Genomic DNA, 20,273 nt, shown 5'->3' on the forward strand with positions numbered 1-20,273 from the left:
ACTAGCTTCTCATTTGCAGCAATTTCTGCCTGCAGGTTAGTGCTTTGATTTGAGCTTTGAATGCAATCCAAGTCAATATGTCAATAAAACTCTTTGCCTTCTTTCAGCTATACTTGTAACTAATGCCACTGTCAACTCTTGTCAGCCCAATTCCTGGAAAAGAATTCCCGGCTAACTTCTTCCTTTGTAAATTGAACGGCTGCCTGCACATTTGTGTGGAGCCATAGCACAATATTTGCAATTGTTTTCTGAATTTGTTTTTATTTTTAATTTCTCAGTCTCATAAATTAGCATTGTTTCCTCAGTTTACATTTTGTCCTGTTCCAATAGGTTTAGCATTTTAAATTGTTGACACATTATAGAGCCTCCATAAAGTGGGAAGCATGTTCTGGGTCTGATACCATCCCAGTTTCTTTGCTGCACTTTCACGTTGAAGTAAGTGGCCATGTACTTTATTCTGCACCTATAAATGACACCGTGAACATAAAACAGAGGAACATAAGATATAAAACTTGAGCTAAAGCTGAAAGAAATTAGTTGGATTCAGTGTGCTGTTGTTTGTTGCCAGCAGCAGAGAAAATAATACCCAGATACCTGCATTTATTCCGTGGTTTTGAGAACATAGGAGGTGTGAGTGTCTGAGTTACCGCTGGGGACCACTTAGAACTTGTCATACAGAAACAAGTCTTAAGAAAAACAGAATGCTTTGGCTCTTCTTCCATCCCCAACACTGCTACAGCTCCCTGTACTCTCACTGTGGAAAGACCCTTGTAATCTGTATCAGGTCTTTAAAACTGTATCATCCCACATGAAGAATTTGCCAGAACAAACAAATTAATTATCTTCAAGGAAACAAAGCATCCTGATTTGCAGAACCAACCAGAATACAAAATTTAATGCTCACTGAAGCTGTTTCTTTAACATGTTACTGCAGTGGCACCTGTCTCACGGTATTTCTTTTTATCTAGTTTGTTCCTCCTCATTCTACTTTGAAGAACATTAATGCTGCTAATATTCTTGTCCTTACATAGTTCAGGTTAATAAAGGTGTTGTGATCTGTCTTAGCTTTGGCCATGGTGGTTTAGCTTTTATAAACTAAATGATGACAATGAATCAACTTGCTGTTTTCTACATAAATATTTGCTGATTTCAACATAAATAACTTCCCGGAAATCATACTTTAAACAACATAAATTATTATCTTCAGCTCTTTTTTCATTTTAACAGTAGACTTTAATTTCAAAGTGTAGTAGTCTGGATTTGCCTTGGTCTCTTATCCTAATAGATAACAGTGAACAGCAGAAAAAAACAGCTAGGAAGTAAAACACTGATACCCAGAAAGGTTGATTGCACTTTATTAATTTATTATGAGATGAAATTGCAAAACTAGTATTGGGACAGTGTAAATCTAGACTAAAGTCCCTGAAGTTAGCAATTTCTTCTACCTTGTGGTCTGGAAATTCAGGAATACTGAGAATGGTGCAATGAGCCAGAACAAAGATGAGCTTGACTGAATAGTGTAGAAAATTCCCAGACTGATTTTTCTAATTCAGCCCTGGGAAAGGTCAAAGTGAGCAGCCTGCACTGCACTGGCTGTGGTGGAACACACAGCTGCTTGCTACTCTTACAGCCACAGTGCTCAGTTCAGACTGAAAACACACAGCAATCTTCTTAGGGGTTTGGAAGCTTTGAATGAGCTGAAAGCCAAGTGTGACAGGAATAACGTGGTCCTTATAGACTGAAAATGCCTAGGTCAAACACAAAGCTAGGGCAAGGCTGGGGTCTCCTTGAGCTTGCACCTGCTTGTACTGCAGCAGGTTTGGCCAACAGCATTGCACATGTAGCTTCCATGCAGATGACACCTAATAGCAGAAGGGGTTTTTCTTAACTGTGAATCCTGCATTTCTTGTTTTCGAAGTACTCCTACCTTTGGCAAGTCTGTTGCTGAAGAGACTCATCAGTGAGGAGTGCAGTGAGGACGTGGCTGGTAAGGCAGTACCATCTTGGGTGGAATACACCCTGTCTTCCCATCTGGCAAAACACTGAACCACATGTCTTCAGGTGAGAGGAGGAATCCTGCTGAAGTCCATAGTGCCACACAGGACAGAACTGATGCCAAGCTGCTGCTCAGGGTGGGGCTTTAAGGCACCTTCATCCCCAGCAGCCAGCAGGTAGGGTCAGGTGTTAGTCCTGCAGCTCACACCTGCTCTGTGGCTGTGCTCCGCAGCTCCAAGGAGGAATGGATATGAAATTTGTCACTGTTCTGGTTGTTCTAGCAGTCATGGTTAGTCAAACGTCTGAGAGTAAGTAATAACTGTACTTTATCTATTTCTATACTTTAATCTCTTAAAGAAAAAAAGACCTGAAGTGTGGCTACCTGGAACTGTGACTGCTTGAGCCTTTGCAGCTCTACACAGGACCAGAGGTGATAGCTTAAAGGTCTGTGCTGCTTTTCTTCAAAAAGTCCAACTTGGGTGTCTTAACTGCACAGAGCAATTGGCATTTTCAGTGCAGCCAGGGCTTCACCTGAGAATTTCCTCTGGAAACCTGGTGTTTCTATACACCAGGTGTGAGTCTATTGTAATTCTGTGAAGTGGTTTAAGCAAGGAAAAGCCATGTGAGCTATTTGTCTTTGGAAACATTATCAAGAAGATTTCAGCTGCTGAAGGTGTAAGACCTTTAAAGCAGTGTTTTCCTGAGGGAACACCTAGGAAAATGTCAGTATTTGCTTAAAGGGATCTCTCAAGTTCAGGTGTAAATTCCTCCTTTACAAGCTTCCCAGAGGAAATGTGTTTAGAAAATCACTTGGTCTTTTTCCTTTAAAGTGAAATTGCCCTAGGTGGCAGAGGTTTCAAAAAACTTTTTATGACAAACTTCAAGTAACAGATTTCTCTCATCAGAAAAGCAGTTTTGCATGCAACTTTGCTCTGTGTTCAGTGCAGCAAGGATTCAGGAGATCTAATAGCACTTAGAAATTAAACTTAGCTTTAAACTTAAAAATTAAAAAAAAATAAACAACTTTAAAAGTTTTCAAAACTAACTAGGCAATGCTGTGCTTGAATTCTTACCTTTTCTTTGCAATTTTTTACTGTAAAATAGACTGTGTTCACAGGGAAGTTAACTCAGATTCTGGAGCATGTTCTTCAGGATGATCCTTTCTCAGGTTCTACTGGCTTCAGTGGGAATAAGAATTGTATAATTCCTTGAAGGTTTAGGCAACACATGGACAAAATCTGCCTTAGAACTTCATCCTGTTAAAATGGCCACTGCACCTACTGGACAGGAAGGCTCTGCAAGTGCTTTTGTTTTCGATATATGATCTGACCAGTCAGCAAGGTCTTGCACAATAGAACTGCAACATGTGCAGGTCAAAGTAAAGGTTCTCATAGAAAATGTTCTTTTACATTGAACCACCTGACACAGGAGAAATGCCTTTACCACCCAACTTGCCTCATCCAGACATGTTCCACACTTGACCAACTTGCCTTGCACAGACATGCTCCATACTTGACTACAATACTCAAATGGCAGAACCCACAATAAAAATGAGCAGAATTTCAGGTGGCTGGCTGTTTTACAGTCACACCTTACCTGCGCTGAACCAGATTTGGCTTAAACCTACCTAGGCTTATACTTCTTATGCTTGCCCTTATTCATCCATTTATTTCAGGACATACATACACAAAAGTAAGATCTGGACTAGTACATGTAAGCTTTCAGAAGTTTCCTTTGCTTGTGGATGTGAATTGGCAGCTGTTAACAGAGTCTAGGAAAGCCATTCAAAATGGCTGTCCAAAATCACATCTAGCTACCAGCTTAAACATGGCTGAGCTAGGCAAGTCCAGAAAATAAGACCAAGAACAAGATTCTGTAGAGTGTGGCAGGGAATTCCCCCTCCACAAACTCTACCCCTCTACCCCCCTTTTCCCATAGAATAATTCAAAATAAGTTTTTGCAATTTTACTTTAAAAACCCTGGTAATCTTCCATGATCACACCTCAGTGCCAGGGATTTTCTGCCACATCTGCAGTGAAGGACACAGCACTGCATGACGTATGCCGCAGGCTAGACAATGAAGGTTATTAGAAAGATAGTTGGTTTAAATTTCAATTTGAGAAGACAAAAGTCTTTTTTTCTGGAACTTCCTACACATATTTCATCTTGAAGACATGAAGGGACTAATTTGGTAAGTCACATACAGTAATAGCATCCTAATCAAATGTTTGGTTCTAAGTATAGGAATAACAACTAATAAGACTATCTGAGACTTCCCAAAGGAGTTATCTGGACTTACCCTACTGAACGTATTCCAGTAATTCTAGTCTGGTCTGTACAGTGTGGGACATGGGTTCCCTCTTATCAAAATGTGTTTATTTATAGAAACAAACCAGATTTATGTTCACATGATAGCTTCTTTTTGCATCTTTATATGCAAGACATTGTGATATTTGTTTTTGCCAGGAATAGCAGAAATTTTGTCTTCTGGTAAGGCTGTAGATATTACTGTTCTTTTGACCACGTCAATATTGCATTCTGTTTTACCAGTTTTCAGCCTGCATTTTTTTGATGAACTATAACCCAAGCACAAGGCTGTTGTATGGAGACAGCTTGCAAACTGATCATGACTTGATGGACAATAACCCATCCTAAAATCCTGATCTACAGTAAATACCCATTTATCCATCTCCAGTCAGCCTTCCAGCTTTGACAATGTCCATATTAACAGCAGTCCTCATAGCAAAACAGGAAAAACATCACTGCATAACTTCGTTTATATTTATTCTTTATATAGTATGCTTTTTAGATGTATGTATTATTGTCTGTAATGTTATATTAAACCATAAATGTTTTATATAGTTATAGCTTAGAATCCCTTCTATCGTTTTTTAAACTCTGACTCAGAATTGTGTTTTTGCTGTATTACCATGTTAGAATAGTAAACATTTTTCAGCATTTGAGTTCCCCTCTCAAATCTAGCTATTAAGCAACCTCCTTGTTTTTGCAGTCTATGTCTGTGTTGCATTTCCCAAGAATTCTAGCATCCTGCTTTGTTCACCTGTCAACCAGGATCAGAGGCTTCTGCATAATGAAATAGTTATTGGCTTGCTCTAGGTTAAGATGAAAAGATCTGCCTTGAGGTGCTGAACTCTTAAAATAGCCTCAAGTTTGTTTTAAATGAGAGAAACAGTTTCTGGCAGCTTTATGAAATGAGTGCTAAATAAGCTGCCTTACAGCAGTTAATATTAAGTGTAGGTGATATGACAGTAAATCTCCCTCCAAGGGCAGAGCCTGGATTCTATGTTTGTAAGCCAACATCATGGGACTAAGTGCTTAAACTTGTCTGTGGAAATGGCCGTATTGATACCAGAGCATATCAATACACACCATGTTCTGACTAAGCAAGATGTTAATACAATTAATCAGTGCAAAGTTGTGTGGGTTTTCTTTTCAGATGTATAAAGCCTACTTTGTAACCACAAAAGAATTCCATTAGGAAACAGTAATGCCTGCTGCTAATAGCACAGGTATGCCAAACTTGTGCAATGTGTGCAGAGCTGCAACCATTCAGGGTGAACTTGAGGCACAATTAGCAGCAGGTCTCACATTTCAGCATAGAAAAATAAAGTGACTCAGATTTATGGATCTCACCATGAAAGAGAAGCATTCCCTCAGACCACACAAAGAGTTGGGGGAACCCATTCTACTTAATAATATTACCCATATTTGCGGGGCTCCCTTAGTTCGTGTAAATTCAATAACTGTCCTGTTTTTCTTGGTTATATAAAAGAACAAGTACAGCATTACCTTTGACCCAAGCAGTCCAGTTCACAAAGGTGATCCGCCAGCAGGATTCAGGAGGAACCACAAAAGGCCTGGTGAAAACCTGGTCAACCTGCTGGAGTGAAACTTGTGAAGAAAAGAGCTGCACAAATCCTGCCTAAATCAGCTGGGTTGGGTCTGGAGTTGGAGTGGAGGGAAATGTAGAAAGTAAGGAAAAATGCCTTCCCGACTGTTCTCACTTAAAGCACAGCTTTTCTTTATTATGTTTAGTCAAGAAGAGACCAAAATTAAACCTATAGTTAAGAGCAAGCACAGGAGTTGGGGGCACGATGGCTCCATCACTCACTGTCTAATTCCATGGGGCATCATGTCCTCTTTTTTCCTCCATCTGGCCCTCCTTCATGAGGCAAAGACCTGTCCTGCCATGTTAAGTTCTCTACAGAGGAGGCCAGCAGAATCACTGACTGCCATGTCTCTCCTCACCAGTGCCCTGCCCTACCCCTGCCCAGTCCCACCTGCCTGAAACTGCAGAGGAGACCAGTACAAGAGCCTGGCGAGCTCCCACTGTGCCAGGAGGGCTCTTCATCAGGCACAACAGTTTTCCTAAAAGACTTGGCAAATCTAGGAATATCAGCTTGAAACTGAAGGACAGAAAAGTACTTTGTGGCCCCAGAAACCGAGCATTCACCAATAACTCTTTTTAGTATTTTTAACCTACCCAGACAACCATCTTTCTCTGTCCAATTAACATGTGGGTGTCAAATTTGAGAAAGACAAAAGAAAAAGTAGAGCAGAAGGGTAAGACAAGACTTACCTTTCTATAGACTAAGTTTGGCCAGATAGAAGAGAGGAAATGAAAAAAAGAAGTTTAGGCAGCAAAGAGATTTAATAGTGATCAACTAAAATGTAAAGGCAGATATAATGGACAGTAGTCATGGAGGTCTTGTTCCATGAGAGGCTTGGTTTTCACTGTGCTCCAAACCAAGTACTCCAATGACAGAATCATTTGCTTTCAAATATACCTTAAAGATTGTTCAGTTCCAACCCCTTCTGTCCTGTGTAGGGACAACTTTAGCCTTTTAATTTTTTTATTATTTTTTTCTTTCTTCATTCTTTTTTTTTTTTTGTGAATGTGTTAAATAACTTTGAAAACAATGGGTTATTCCCTGGAGAGAGCTCCCAGGAAATAAATACCAAAATAAATAATACCAATTGCTGAAATAGATACCACTTCCCTTCTATCTCAAGATCCACCACTAAGCTTAGTCCTTTTAGCAGTTCCTTTAGCTTTAAGAGTCTCAGTGTCAGACAACAGGTCTAAATAATTTTTGGGTAAGCTGCTGTGTATTTCTTACTGTGTCATGGAGCAACAGAGACAAATGAAATTAGCAGCACTGAAAAACTCTTATTGACTGATAAATGGCACAAAAAAGGACACGTCAACATTTGTGTGCAAAAACACAGGTCTTTCCTTTTAACTACTTTTTAGATCAATAGTTACTAATAACCCTGATCTAATTGCTGAAACCACAGAAAACCACATGGCCCTGTGTTGGGCTGAAATTATTAGCTTTGTTTAGGACTACCTCCTAATTTCTTGCCACTTGCAGGATTAGAATGAAGTTATAGTAACAATGGAGCTGCAGGATCATTCAGTGCTTGGTGAGAGCAGCATCAGTACTCCTGGGCTCTGGGGAATTACAGGATTTCCTTGGTTTACTGCTCTCACACTTCATACACAGGAAAAAAAATCACTTTTAAAACTGACCTCCATGTAAAAATGTACCAGTTCTCATAAGTGACTGTCAGAAGGTTGCTGGGGACACTTTCATGATCTCTAACAGAGAGATCCTCATGCTATGCATTCATCTACAATTCATAGATTGTCAATTTCTATTTTTCATATTGTAGATGTGTTCTCATACACATAAAAAGTGTAAAATAAAATTTAATTAATTGTGACAGCTTCTTTTTAATCAAAAAACCAGTGCAGATCAGAATTCCTTAAGCAACACATAGCTGTAAGAGCAAGAAAGCTTCCTTGGGCACATACCTCTAATAAAAATGTACTAGCAGGACCCCAATGTCCATAAAAAATGCTCATGCCTTTTTAGCACCACTCATTTACATTTTATGCAGAATTTTCAGCCTGGTTTCTGCTGGGGCACTCCCCAGCTTCACATGCAACCCCTGTAGTCATGCTGAGAGGCACAGCTTTTGTACAGCTGCATGGGTTGAAGGTCAGAGGCATCCAGTGCTCCAAGTCAAAGACTGACTGAGCAGTGGGTAATTGAATTTGCTATAAAATGGCAACTCTGGTCATGTAAGTGGTGACTTAGCAATGTGCAGTTATAAACAAGTTGCTAAAGCATGCAATTCCCATCAGTTAAGTTTTTTGCAAAAGGGCAGTCAGTCAGAAGTGGCCAGTGAGAGACACACAAGCCCACCTGGATGCATCAGGAGTTTTGTTTTCTTTTCCTTGGTTGAGCTTGTGTATGTTTTTCCTTTCAAAGCTATAAAACTACATCAATATTAATTTAACAATTTTCAGTTATAAAGTGTACAAATGGCTAACATGGTGCTATATAGTGCATTGTAAGTGCAATACTGATAGCTCAGTTCTGAATATCAAAGCAAGGGATGGTTTTAAGTATATAAAGCAATGCCTTAACAGGAAAGTTAGAAAACTGCAAGGCTGACCAAGCAGAAGCTTGATGCAGTTATGTCCACCAATGAAATATATTGCATTGTCTGTGTTAAAACAGCTTTGTCCAATAATAAGTTTAAGCTGCTACACGTGATTGTTGCATGTCAAATAATTAACACTATAAAAAAGTACAATATTTAGCTAATAAATGAAACAAGTTGCTAACTCATATTAAGTTGTCTCTTGATTCCCGAACCCATTCCCAACAATAAAGTAGGATGAGGGCAAGAGGTAGTAGCCAAGCATCAGCAAAACCAACTGAAGAATAGGTCAGGGGACAGCTGGCTCTCCCTAACACCTCCTGTAATATTCAGCCATTCTACAGAAGCTGTTAGTACTGGTCTTGCCAATTACTAGACCCCAAAGAAGTACTGGAGTCGACCTCTCCAAAAAGCACAGCAGGCAACATCATACAAAGTTTAACATATAATTACCCTTCCTTAAGTTTTTACCTGACTGAATCCTTCTGTCAGGAGCTGACTAGCAATGACAAAAGATTATACTTTAGTTTTACTTAAAGTAAACTCTATCTTGAGGATGCAGAAAAAAATTTAAACTTAGTGGAACTCAATGAGCTGAATTTCCATCCGTGAACATCAATTAACTTGTTTCACAAGAACTATGTTGTTGAAGAGAGAAAAACGAAGGACAATTGGGAAATAACACAGGTAGCACTCAACACTTAATTAGTCCTTCTGCACCATATGATTATATATAGCCATCCTCTTTGGGTTGCTGAGGAGACAACTACTGAACCAACTTATGTCTTTCCACCTCCCTTCTGACTGTGAAATCCCAGGGCCCTGTCATCAACCCCATGGGTACAAAATCCCCCTGTCAGCAGCAGTGCACAGTGTGAGTGCTCTCCAATGGCTGCAGCTCCATTGCTGGCTGCTCAAGCTCACTGCTACAGCTGTGCCAGCATCTGTTATTCCAGCACTCAGTAAGCACTCTTGTAAGAAGAGCACACAATCATCTTGCTTACAGGAAATATTTTAAACAGACTTATCTCTGCTTACAAAAGATGAAATTAATTCTTTGACTTTTTTTTTTCCCTGGCTCATAACTCTCGTGTTCAAGGCTAAATACCTACTTAGGGAAAGCATGGATGGAAGAAAAATGAAAACAAATAGGAAGATAACTCTCTCCCCACTTCTCCCAGATTAGTTCAAGGTCTGGGAACCAGGGGTCCTTGCTGTGCTCATTTTGAAGCATGGGTTTAATTCTGAGACCTTCATCCTAGATAAATCCCTGAGCAATACAGCTTTGCTTGTCTTTGAGCTAGTGGAGGAAATCCCTTTCAGAAGTTCTATTTCTCTGCCAGCACAGAGGAAAATCAAGCCCTTTAATGTTAGTATTTGCCTTAAAAAATAAAAAACCCATCTAGATTAGTGATATGCTTTTTAAAGTTCAATGTCTTTTTATTTTCAAGATAGGAAAAAATCTGCAGGAGATAATTCCATAGTGGAGACACATTCAACCATGGAAGCCCTTGGGGTAAAAGAAAACACAAAGCCCAGCAAGGACATTAATCATTTCAAAAAAACAACGAAAGATAATGGGCCTGATTTGACCTAAAAAGGCAGAGCTTTTAAATTATATTCCTGACACTTCCTGTGTTGTTAATGTTGGTGATCTTCCACAAGTAAAAATAAATCTTTAAAATTTTTTTTCATATTACTGTAACAAGCCTTTACATGCGTGTGCACAAGGAGGGGTAAAGGAAATTGTTATTTAAAACACCAGTCTCTGGTGGCAGAAGCTGAGAGGACAGTCTCTCACCACAAAGCTGTGAAGGTAACCAGCCCTTGGCAGCAGTCTGAATTGCCCTTCGACTGGGGCATGCTGCACAGGGAGCAAACAGGACCATCAAGTGTGGCTGCAGGTGCAGGGCTTGGACCTCACTGGGCTCAGGGACATGTGCTCAGGGCTGGCTCACGTCACTGCTGTGCTGCAGCTGTGGGGTATTAGGGCTCTTAGGAATGGCAGGCTGAAAGGCAAGGAGAGGGAGCTGGCTTTTATGCAAGAGAGCAGCAGGAATGCATGGACTGTGCCTGGGGATGGAGGATGAACTGGCTGAGAGCTTACAGATCAGGATTAGTGGGCAGACCAATAGGGGTGATGTGGCAGTTTGGGGGTCTGCTATAGACCTCCTGACAAGGAAGAAGAAGCTGAGGCCTTCTTCAAACAGCTGGAAAAATCCTCAAATTTACAGGCCTTAGTCTTCATGGGGGATTTTAGCCATGCCGATGTCTGCTGGAAGGGCAATAATACAACAGTGCTGAAGCAATACACCAGCTATGATGTACACTGATGGCATCTTCCATGACAAGCAATCAAGGAACTGGCACAGAAAAGCACTCAGGTGGACAAGCTATTTGCAAATAATGCAAACCTAGTCAGGCACATGAAGTAAGAGGCAGCATTGGCAAAATTGTCCATAAAGTGGTGGAATACAGGATTCTAGGAGAAGGGAGTGGGGCAAAAAGTAAGATCGTGGCTCTGGATTTAATAAGAACTGATTTACCACCTCTCTAGAAGTTTGGAAGAATCCCATGGAATGTGATCCCAGATAGAGGAGAGGTCAAGCAGAGCTGGCTGATGTTCAAGGGTCACCCCCTCCAAGCACAGAAAGGTCTGTCCTGACAAACAGAAATCCAAGGAATGTGTCAGGAGGCCTGGCTGGATGCGATTAGAGCTTTTAACTGCAGCAGAACCTAAAAACAATGTGTGGGACACGGCGTGGAAGCAGGACCAGGTGACCCAAGTGATGTTGCCTGATCATGCAGGAATGAGGTTAGGAAAGACAAAGCTGAGCTGGAGTCGAATCTGTCAAGGGAAGGTTATGTGTGACAAAATGTTTCACAAGTATGTACATAACAAAAGAAAGAGGAGTGAATATGAAAACCCACTGCTAAACTGGACAGAGGAACTGGTGCCAAGTTACATGGATAAGGCTGAAGCATTCAGCACTTTGTCTTACTCTTTAGTACGCAAACTAGGCAAACTAACAAGAATCTCAGGTTCCTGGGACCAGAGGGAATGTTTGCAGCAAGGATGATTTATTGTCAGTGGAGAAGGACCAAACTAGAGAGCACTTTTAAAAACTGAACATTTATAAGGCCACAGGATAAATAGGATGGACCACAACAAGTGCTGAGGAAAGTGGTTGATGTCATTGTGAGGCCACTGTCAGTTACCTCTGAACAGTCATGGCAAGTGGGAGAGGTTCCTAAAGATTGAAAGACAGAAAAATTACCCCTATCTTCAAGAAGGGCAAGAAGGAAGATCCAGAGAACTATAGGCTGCTCATCTCAGTTGCTGGGAAGGTGATGAACAAAATTATCTGAGAAAGAATTTCTCAAGATCTGAAAGACAAGATAGTCATCAGGAGTGGTCAGCATGGATTTATGAAGGGGACATCGTGCTTGACCAACCTGGTAACCATCTCCAATAATGTGACTAGCTTATTGGTCAAGAGGAGAGAGATGGGTTATGTATAATTCAGGAAAGACTTTGATTACTGTGTCTTATAATATCATCATAGACAAGCTGACAAAGTAGAGGACGAGTCAAGATTTAGGCAGACAAAGAACTGAATGAAGGACCAGGTCCAAAGGGTTGTAATCAGTGCCACAAACCCAAGGGGTCACCAGGGGAGATAATACAGCTCAACTCCTTCATTAAAGACCTGGATGATGGAACAGAACATGCCTGTGGCATGTTTGCAGATGATAACAAACTGGGAGCAGTAGCAAAAGCACCACGTGGTTTTGCTGGCATAGAAACAGGCAGAGAGGAAACTCATGAAGTTCAACAGGGGGGAATGCTAAGTCCTGCATATGGGGAGGAATGATGGCAGGCTGGGGCCTGGTAGGGAACAGAAATATGATTGGTTTGTCTCTTGTTTCACAGGACCTCCAGGGCCTGATAATGAGGGAAAGGGCATGAACACATGACTTGCTTGGTCACAGAATGGCTGCTTGTCTCATAAAATGGAATTAACTAAGCTAACCACATTATCAGGAGCTCAGAGCAGAGCTCAAGCAGGACGCAGGGACCAGATGGCCCTGTGTGAGCAGGGGACTGGACCAGATGACTTCCAGAGGTGCCTTCCAATCTCAACCCCTCTGTGATTCTGTGCAGCTAAACTATGACTAACCCTCTTATATCTGTGCTGTTTCTAACATTGCTATTACTCTTTTTAGCTTTGTTTCCTGGGGCCTTTAACTGTTGCACAAAAATTTCAGATGAAATTCCCAAAGGAATTCTCAGAAGAGTGGAAGTATTCGAAACCCAGCAAGCTGGTGGCCTGTGTCATCTGGAGGCTGTTATGTAAGAGATATTTTGCGTCCTTCACTGTGAAAGGGACACTGCAAGTTAAAACCTATTAGGCAGCATTTAAATAAGTAGAATCTTGGAAAGCTAACACAAATTCAAAAAACATCATCATACATGATTTAAAAACTGTCCTTCCTTGTGCTATTTACACTTGATTGTTAAAATTTAATTCTTTATTCAGTAATAATATTGAATATTATTCAGCCTTTGTTTATACTTGCTTTTTTTTTCAGAAAAAAAAATTAGTCACACACCTTAGGACTGCTCTGCTTTTTCCAATTATCCCTTAAAACCCTTGCCTAAACTAATTAAATCAGTTTTACATTTGTACATGAACTATATCTAATTTCTTTTTCTGGTACAATATCCATTTGGATTAAATTGATACATTTTCTAGACTTTTGCATGATAATCATCACAATCATAATAACAACATAGTAGTCTGCTTATTTATTTGCCATAGAAATGTACTGCTTTGCACTGTGGTTCTTTTTGCACTGAAGTAGTAAAGCCTTTTTTAAGATTTTGGAATGTAAGTTTAATCATGTAAAACTTAGATCTTAATGTATTTGAAATGAGAAAAAAAATCATAAACACAGCATAAAATATAATTTAAGACTAATCAAGTCTAACTTTGTGGTCTTCATTTCATAGGTGAGTGGTAATTATGATGATTTTTAAAAACTGGGACTTTTCTTCTTTGAAACTGACAAACTTTTTTCTCTGTTAGTCTCCACATGAAAGGCAAAAAGTTCTGTGTGAATCCACGGAATAGAAAAATTAAAAAGATGATGAAGAAGATGAAGCACAAGATTCACAGGAGCAAATATCATGTTAGAAAGCAGAGAAGAACCAGAATTACCAAACAGAAAGAACAGAAACAGTAGCAAAATGAAGCAAGACCCGTGATGAAGATACTGTGGCATACGGCAGTATGGGCAAGGATACCAGATCTCACCAGTGATGGATGATTGTAGAATTAAAATTACTTTTCAAATCTCCATGTGCTAGAGGAAGCAGAGGCAGAAAATATCACCTGTACACAGAAAGAAGCTGATCAGATTATCAGACAAATGACAAGATGTTCCTGGTAATGCCTTGTAGTAAGTGCTCACTGTACCTCCTGGATCTCTTGGCACACTTAAATCTTCCTCTGTCTCACCCTGCTTTTATGGCAACCTCCCCTGTGATTTCTGTTTTAACATGCTGTTCCTTCTCATTCCTCTGTTTTTTTCCTGTCCTATCCTTGGTCCTTATTTTTCCCTGTCTGCAATCATTTTCCTGCTGTTGCCTGTTTTGTTTACATTCTTCCTTTCTTTTTTCTTCATCTTACTAAGTTTTACAAACACTTTTTCAGATACTTCCAGCTTGTTTGCCAAAACCATGTCTTTTACCTGTTCTAAACAATCTCTGCTCCCAGCTGCTACTCTAATGAAGCATAGTTTCAGTGATAATATGTGATCCTCTTCATAGGACTCAAAGTGTGGCACTCAGAGCTATGCAATAAAGATAATCTCAATTGCTTTTGTTCATTCAATTTTGTTAATTCCAATACTCAGATCCTTCAGACGTGTCCTTCCTACTCTCTCGGCTGAATTTCCCATAATTAGGACTGAGGATTATGTCTGTCCCTCAAGGCCTTTTTTTGAAGACTAGACATGATGACAGTCTGGCTACCCACTCCATAGCCTCTCTTCCACTGTACAGCACTGCCTTCTCCTGTGTGGCACAGTCCAGATTCCCTCCCTCCTTCCTTGGAAACTCCAAAGTAACTTAATATTTCTGCAAAGACATCTCATCAACAGCACTTCTCACAGACACATATACAGAAAGAAGCAAATGAGAGAGAATGAGAGGTCTTTAAAAGAGTAAGTGCCATAGAATGAACACATCTCGTGAGTCAAAAATACTTAATATAGCAGCACAATTCTACTCTTTCTCCTCTTCCCCCAGAAATTACTGGCTTTTTTTCAATCACTGCATTTGACTTAAATAAGCTCCTCTGAGTTGCCTCTAGTGTTTGCTTTGAAATTTTTATGTAAAAACCCTGCAAGCATGGGAGAAAGCAAGGCCAATGATAGGGTATAGAAGCAGCTGGTGATAGGTTCCCTAAATAAGAAAGAAGATGAACAACCACAGCAAGGTCACAAAGTATGCTAACCTGTATGCTCCTAACAGATGCAAATCTCGTGAAACTTGACTCCCTCCAAAACAGACAAGAGAAACAATTACTGCTCTTATGTGCCAACTGCCTTCTGACAGGCATGAGGCAACTGATAAAACTCTTCTTCCAGATTCTGGGGAATATTTTCTACAGCATGTACACTGGCATAGCTCTATCCTCTGCCTGCTGGAATAGCATGCAGGAAGCCTGCTGCTGGGAGCAGGAGCTGGGGCTGCCCTCTCTGACTCTGAGCCTGCACAGAGACTCTTCCTCCCAAAGCTGTGCTTGGCACACTGCTTAGGTAGAGAATGTGACCCTGGCTAATACAAGCTAAAATGGCACATGATTTCCACCATTTCATTTGCACTGTCTGGCCACCACATGGATAATTAGCTAATGAGCATTATACATAATCCAATTGCTGGAGCAATTGCTGAATTGCTGAAGCACTTTACAATATGGTATCAGCATATTACTCTTTCTGGAAGTTTTATTTTCTTCCTCATGTTCTGCATTTCAGATTTTGAACCTTCTTGCTTCCTTCAGATTTCTAGGTGGGTTTATGATGGCATCTCAGTTCCTCAGAGCTGTGTCATCAATGCAACCAGTGACCTTTTACACATATAGAGTATGCACAGCATACTGACTAAAGCATGGACTGCACCCTAATTTCCACAGCTGTGCTATGGGAGAGAGCATTTCATGGGATTAGAGTATGGAACAACCTTTCCAGGGAAGGGAAGGGAAGGGAAGGGAAGGGAAGGGAAGGGAAGGGAAGGGAAGGGAAGGGAAGGGAAGGGAAGGGAAGGGAAGGGAAGGGAAGGGAAGGGAAGGGAAGGGAAGGGAAGGGAAGGGAAGGGAAGGGAAGGGAAGGGAAGGGAAGGGAAGGGAAGGGAAGGGAAGGGAAGGGAAGGGAAGGGAAGGGAAGGGAAGGGAAGGGAAGGGAAGGGAAGGGAAGGGAAGGGAAGGGAAGGGAAGGGAAGGGAAGGGAAGGGAAGGGAAGGGAAGGGAAGGGAAGGGAAGGGAAGGGAAGGGGAGTCCATGCTCGTTTAGATACAGCTGCTGGGAAACTCCATACACTCTTGGCTCGCAGACCTGTCCTCTGACAGTTGTAGGATCACAGCACAGCTGTAGCTCTCTCTCTCATTTGGAAAGCAGTACAAGTACTAACTAGGTGGTAACTAAGTTTTGTCCTGACAGCTTTTCTGGTCTCCAAATCTTTGATTTTTATTAATTTAGAAATTCCTTATTTGTATTTGACATTACAGACCCAACCAGATCGGCAACTCAAATGTTATTGAAATACTTGCATTTACTGGACCTACTTTACAAGACAGGCTTTGATATTTTTGTTCACATCTTCCAGTTCTTCAGTGTGATGTCTTCTATCAGGTTCTCCTGCAATCAGTAGATCAAACTGAGAGATTATGAGATTACAAAGTCCACTTCCTGCTGTTAGCTGTATTTCAAGTTTTGGTTCCTATGCATTTGTTTGGGAATTGAATTAGAAATAGCTAAAAAAAACTTTCTTCCCTGATATTGGTATATAAAGTACCAAAAAGGCATTTGAAAGATCCACTGCCTCATAAAGTTTTATTTATCCCTGAAATCTGACACACAAATACATAGAAAAAAAAAATCTTCCTGTTTACAAATCTTCACTTGAGTGACCTCATATTCTCTGTACCTGAGCATCACTTTTAACCTTTGCTATTTTGTACTTGGCAAGAAAATAAAATCGATGCCTTTTTTGCTACAGTCATCTCAACATCTTGTTTTGTGGAAGATTATTACGACATATTACTTTGTTTTCCCTGAAAATGCTGGTAATACTGTCTTTTCAATAGGTTTAGGTGCCTAAAAGGTGCAATCGGATGCATTTGAAAACCCCAGCAAGTATTTTAGTGGCTTTGAAGTGTAACTTCCATTGAATTAAGTCCAAATTAGGCTTGTAATTAATATTCTTGAGAATTCCCATAAAGGCACTCTTAAGCACTTTTAAGAAAGAGCTCAACAGATTATTATCATCTGGCTTTTTCATTTAAGAGTTATTAACTTAATGTGACAGCCTCTTCAGGATGCTTTTAAAAAATCACAGATAGCATGGTTTAAGAACTGTTAAAAAGGCATATAACCTCTTGGACTTATTAAGGTAAAACCAGCACCCTGAATTTTATCCTCTTGCTTAAAACTAGAAGTCAGAATAGAGTCATAAGACTGCAAACACTTTCTTTCAAGCCATTACTGGGTTAGGAGTTATCACACACTTCTACACAAATTATAAAAGTGAAAAATGTTGATAGAGGCTCAAATTCAAACCCCTCTTTTACCTGAACAGCCTGGATTTTAACAGAGGAAGAGGATATGTGCTTGCCCTCTGACTAGCACACCTGAGAATGTTTCTGAGACAATATTATTCTGAGTTAATGCTGAGTTTCTTGGGTAGGACCATCTTCATTAAAAGAACCTGTCCTTTTTCAGATTTCCAGTTCTAAGGTAACAGGTGAGCATTCATTTGTTCATGAGGTGCACCATTCATTTTGGTGCATTAGTCCAAATTAACAAGCAGAATTTGCAAATACAATTTTTGTTTGAATATCTCACTGGACAGATTGGTTAAGCTCTACAGCCATGAAAGGGAAATGACCTGCATTCTCACTAGCTGGACAGGAAATAGTGCAATCACATATCTGGAGCACACTTTGGTTAGAGAACTATAATTAATTGAGAGGTTTGGAATAAGATTTACCAGCAACTTTAATGATATTAGTGCAATCCTCAAGAGAAATTAGTGTAAAACAATTGTAGACTATTGCAACAGCAGCATAGGCAGATCCTTTCTTTTGAAGAAACAATTGTAATTTTTTATAAGCATTCCCTTGTAATACAGTCTGTGGTAGGAAAAGCAAATAGTGTCATAAAGCCAAATAAAAGGATAACACTACTGACAACAATTATAAAATAGATTGCACTGATTAACCAGAAAAAGTAGGTTCTAGATCTTAGGCTATAAAGAATTAGTCATCAAACCAGTCTGTAAGAGGAGGATGTCTGGACTTGATATAAATTCAAATTAGCATCTGGACCCATAAACATCCTGAGGAGACAAAAACAATGCTTTTAGCAATCTAAAGACCAGTTGAATCTCTAAATAAAGAGTAGAGATACATAGATCATTGGAAAGAAAGCAATAATATGGATGATCACCTCCCCAAGCAAATCTCAGTAATTTTAGCAGTTTCTTTGACACCTGTAGAACATGTAATAAAGAAGATTCTTTTTAAGATCTGCATTTAGTGTTGACTATACATGCACCAAAAAAATTTGCAAAACCCAATCCTGACTTAAGTATTTTGAAAGCAAGTAAGACATTTATCAGAAGGAAACCCCCCACCTGAGTGCAGGCTCCCAGGTGAGCAGGTTTGCATTGTCAGGAGCAGCAAGAGCAGGTGCAGCCAGAGCTGTGACAAGGCGGCAGGCAGGGCAGCGATCTCACCGAGGGCATGCTCTCACAGTGCCCAAACAAACAGGTACAGCAGGGCCAGACATGGCAAAACAGGGTCAAACAAGAGTCCAGGTTTCTAGACAACTCTGTAGAAATGAGTAGGTCAGAGGTGAAGCTGGGAAGTCAAGTCACTGGGTCAGGATCAGCAAGGGTCGTACCAGGCAAAAGCACATTCATGGTGCTTCTCTGACAATGGCCCAAATTTGAATATGGCTCCCAGGTGAAAGGGAAGAGGTGGCCAAGGAGCCTCCTCACAGCTCCATCACACTGCTTTCTCCAGGGCAGCCCCATCCTAGGCTACCTGAGACGTGGGAACCAGCACTGGCCTTGTGCACAGGCAGCTGAGCCCCCAGGGAGCAGGGATGTGGACTGCTCCATCTGCTCCCCAGTACCTCTTCCATAAAGCTGGGGCAATTCAGGCACTCCTGTGGCAGGAAACATTTTGCCACCAAGTGCATATTGAGAGGCTGGTATTAGAAGCACATTGTGATATCTAGAAGGATACAGCTCTGGTTCTGTTTTTTTGGTTTTGTGTGGTTTTGGGGGAATTTTTTGGTTGGTTGGTTGGATGTATGGATGGTTGATTGGCTTTTTTGGTGGTTTTCTTTTCTGTAGTATTAATGGAAAAGAAGAAGGAATTGAAATTTCAGAGTCCCAGAGCAGATTAACTTTCCTGACAAATCTCTTTTGTCTGGAGGCAACAGTATGTCTACATGATGTAACTACACATCACCTACTGAGTTTGCATTTTGTCAACATGTTTTTTTCAGAATAACAAATGGAACTGGCTTGTAACAGTGACTGGCACTTATCAGGAGACTGCAGGGTAACACGTGCAAACAAAACTTCTCTTGATTTCTCAGTAGTATTTCTCAATCCTCACACTAGATAGTTATGTGACAAATCTGTGATGATTTTCCATGACAACGCACAACAAGCAGTTACAAGTTCAAAACAGATTGAACAAACAGGGCAGGAGCTAACACTTTCAGTGATGGCTTTCCCATTTCCTTAACAGTGTTTTTACCTGCCCCTAAGATGGTGGTTTAACACCCTGGAGCGGTGAGAGGTGAGCAAGGTGCTGTCTTCTGCTGGCTTCAGCAGTCAGATCTCATAGAACCCGACAGCTGCTAAGGGAGTACATTCCCTTCACTTGAGCAGTGGTTTACCCAATTACCCAGGCTACAAAATTCTTGTTTGACTTTTGCCAAGCAGCTTCCCATCTGCAACAGAGGTTTGTGCTCCCAGTTCTCTGGGGGTGTGCAGCAATGGATTAGGTGGAAATAAATCATCGCACGGCCTAAAGGCAAGCGAGGCTGGCAGGAGGAACCCACACAATGCCAATTTGCCAGACAGTAGTAACCCCGTGATGTGCGGCTTGGCACACGGAGGATTTAACGAGCTCGGATGAAAATGTTAAGGGAAAATCCAGGGCAGGGCAGGACAGGACATCCATCACATCCTCTGTGAAGCAATTCTGCTGGCAGAGTCCCGTGCGAGCCCCGGTGTCGGGACACGCCGGAGTCAGGACACGCCAGGGCCGGGACACTTAGGGGGCTGGCTGGGCGGGAGCCGGGACAAACAGGGCCGGAATGGGCCGGGGTCAGGATGCGCCGGGGCCTGGGAGCGCCGGGTCCGGGATACTCCGGGCGGCTGGGGCCGGGACACGCGGACACTCCCGTTGCCAGGCAACCGCCTCGCGCCCGGCCCGAGCCCGTCCTACCCTCACCCGCAGTCGGCCGCGCGCTTCCATTGGCTGTCTCCGCACGGCGCAC

Source organism: Cinclus cinclus, chromosome Z (genome assembly GCF_963662255.1).
Source record: "Cinclus cinclus chromosome Z, bCinCin1.1, whole genome shotgun sequence".
Lineage (NCBI taxonomy): Eukaryota > Metazoa > Chordata > Aves > Passeriformes > Cinclidae > Cinclus > Cinclus cinclus.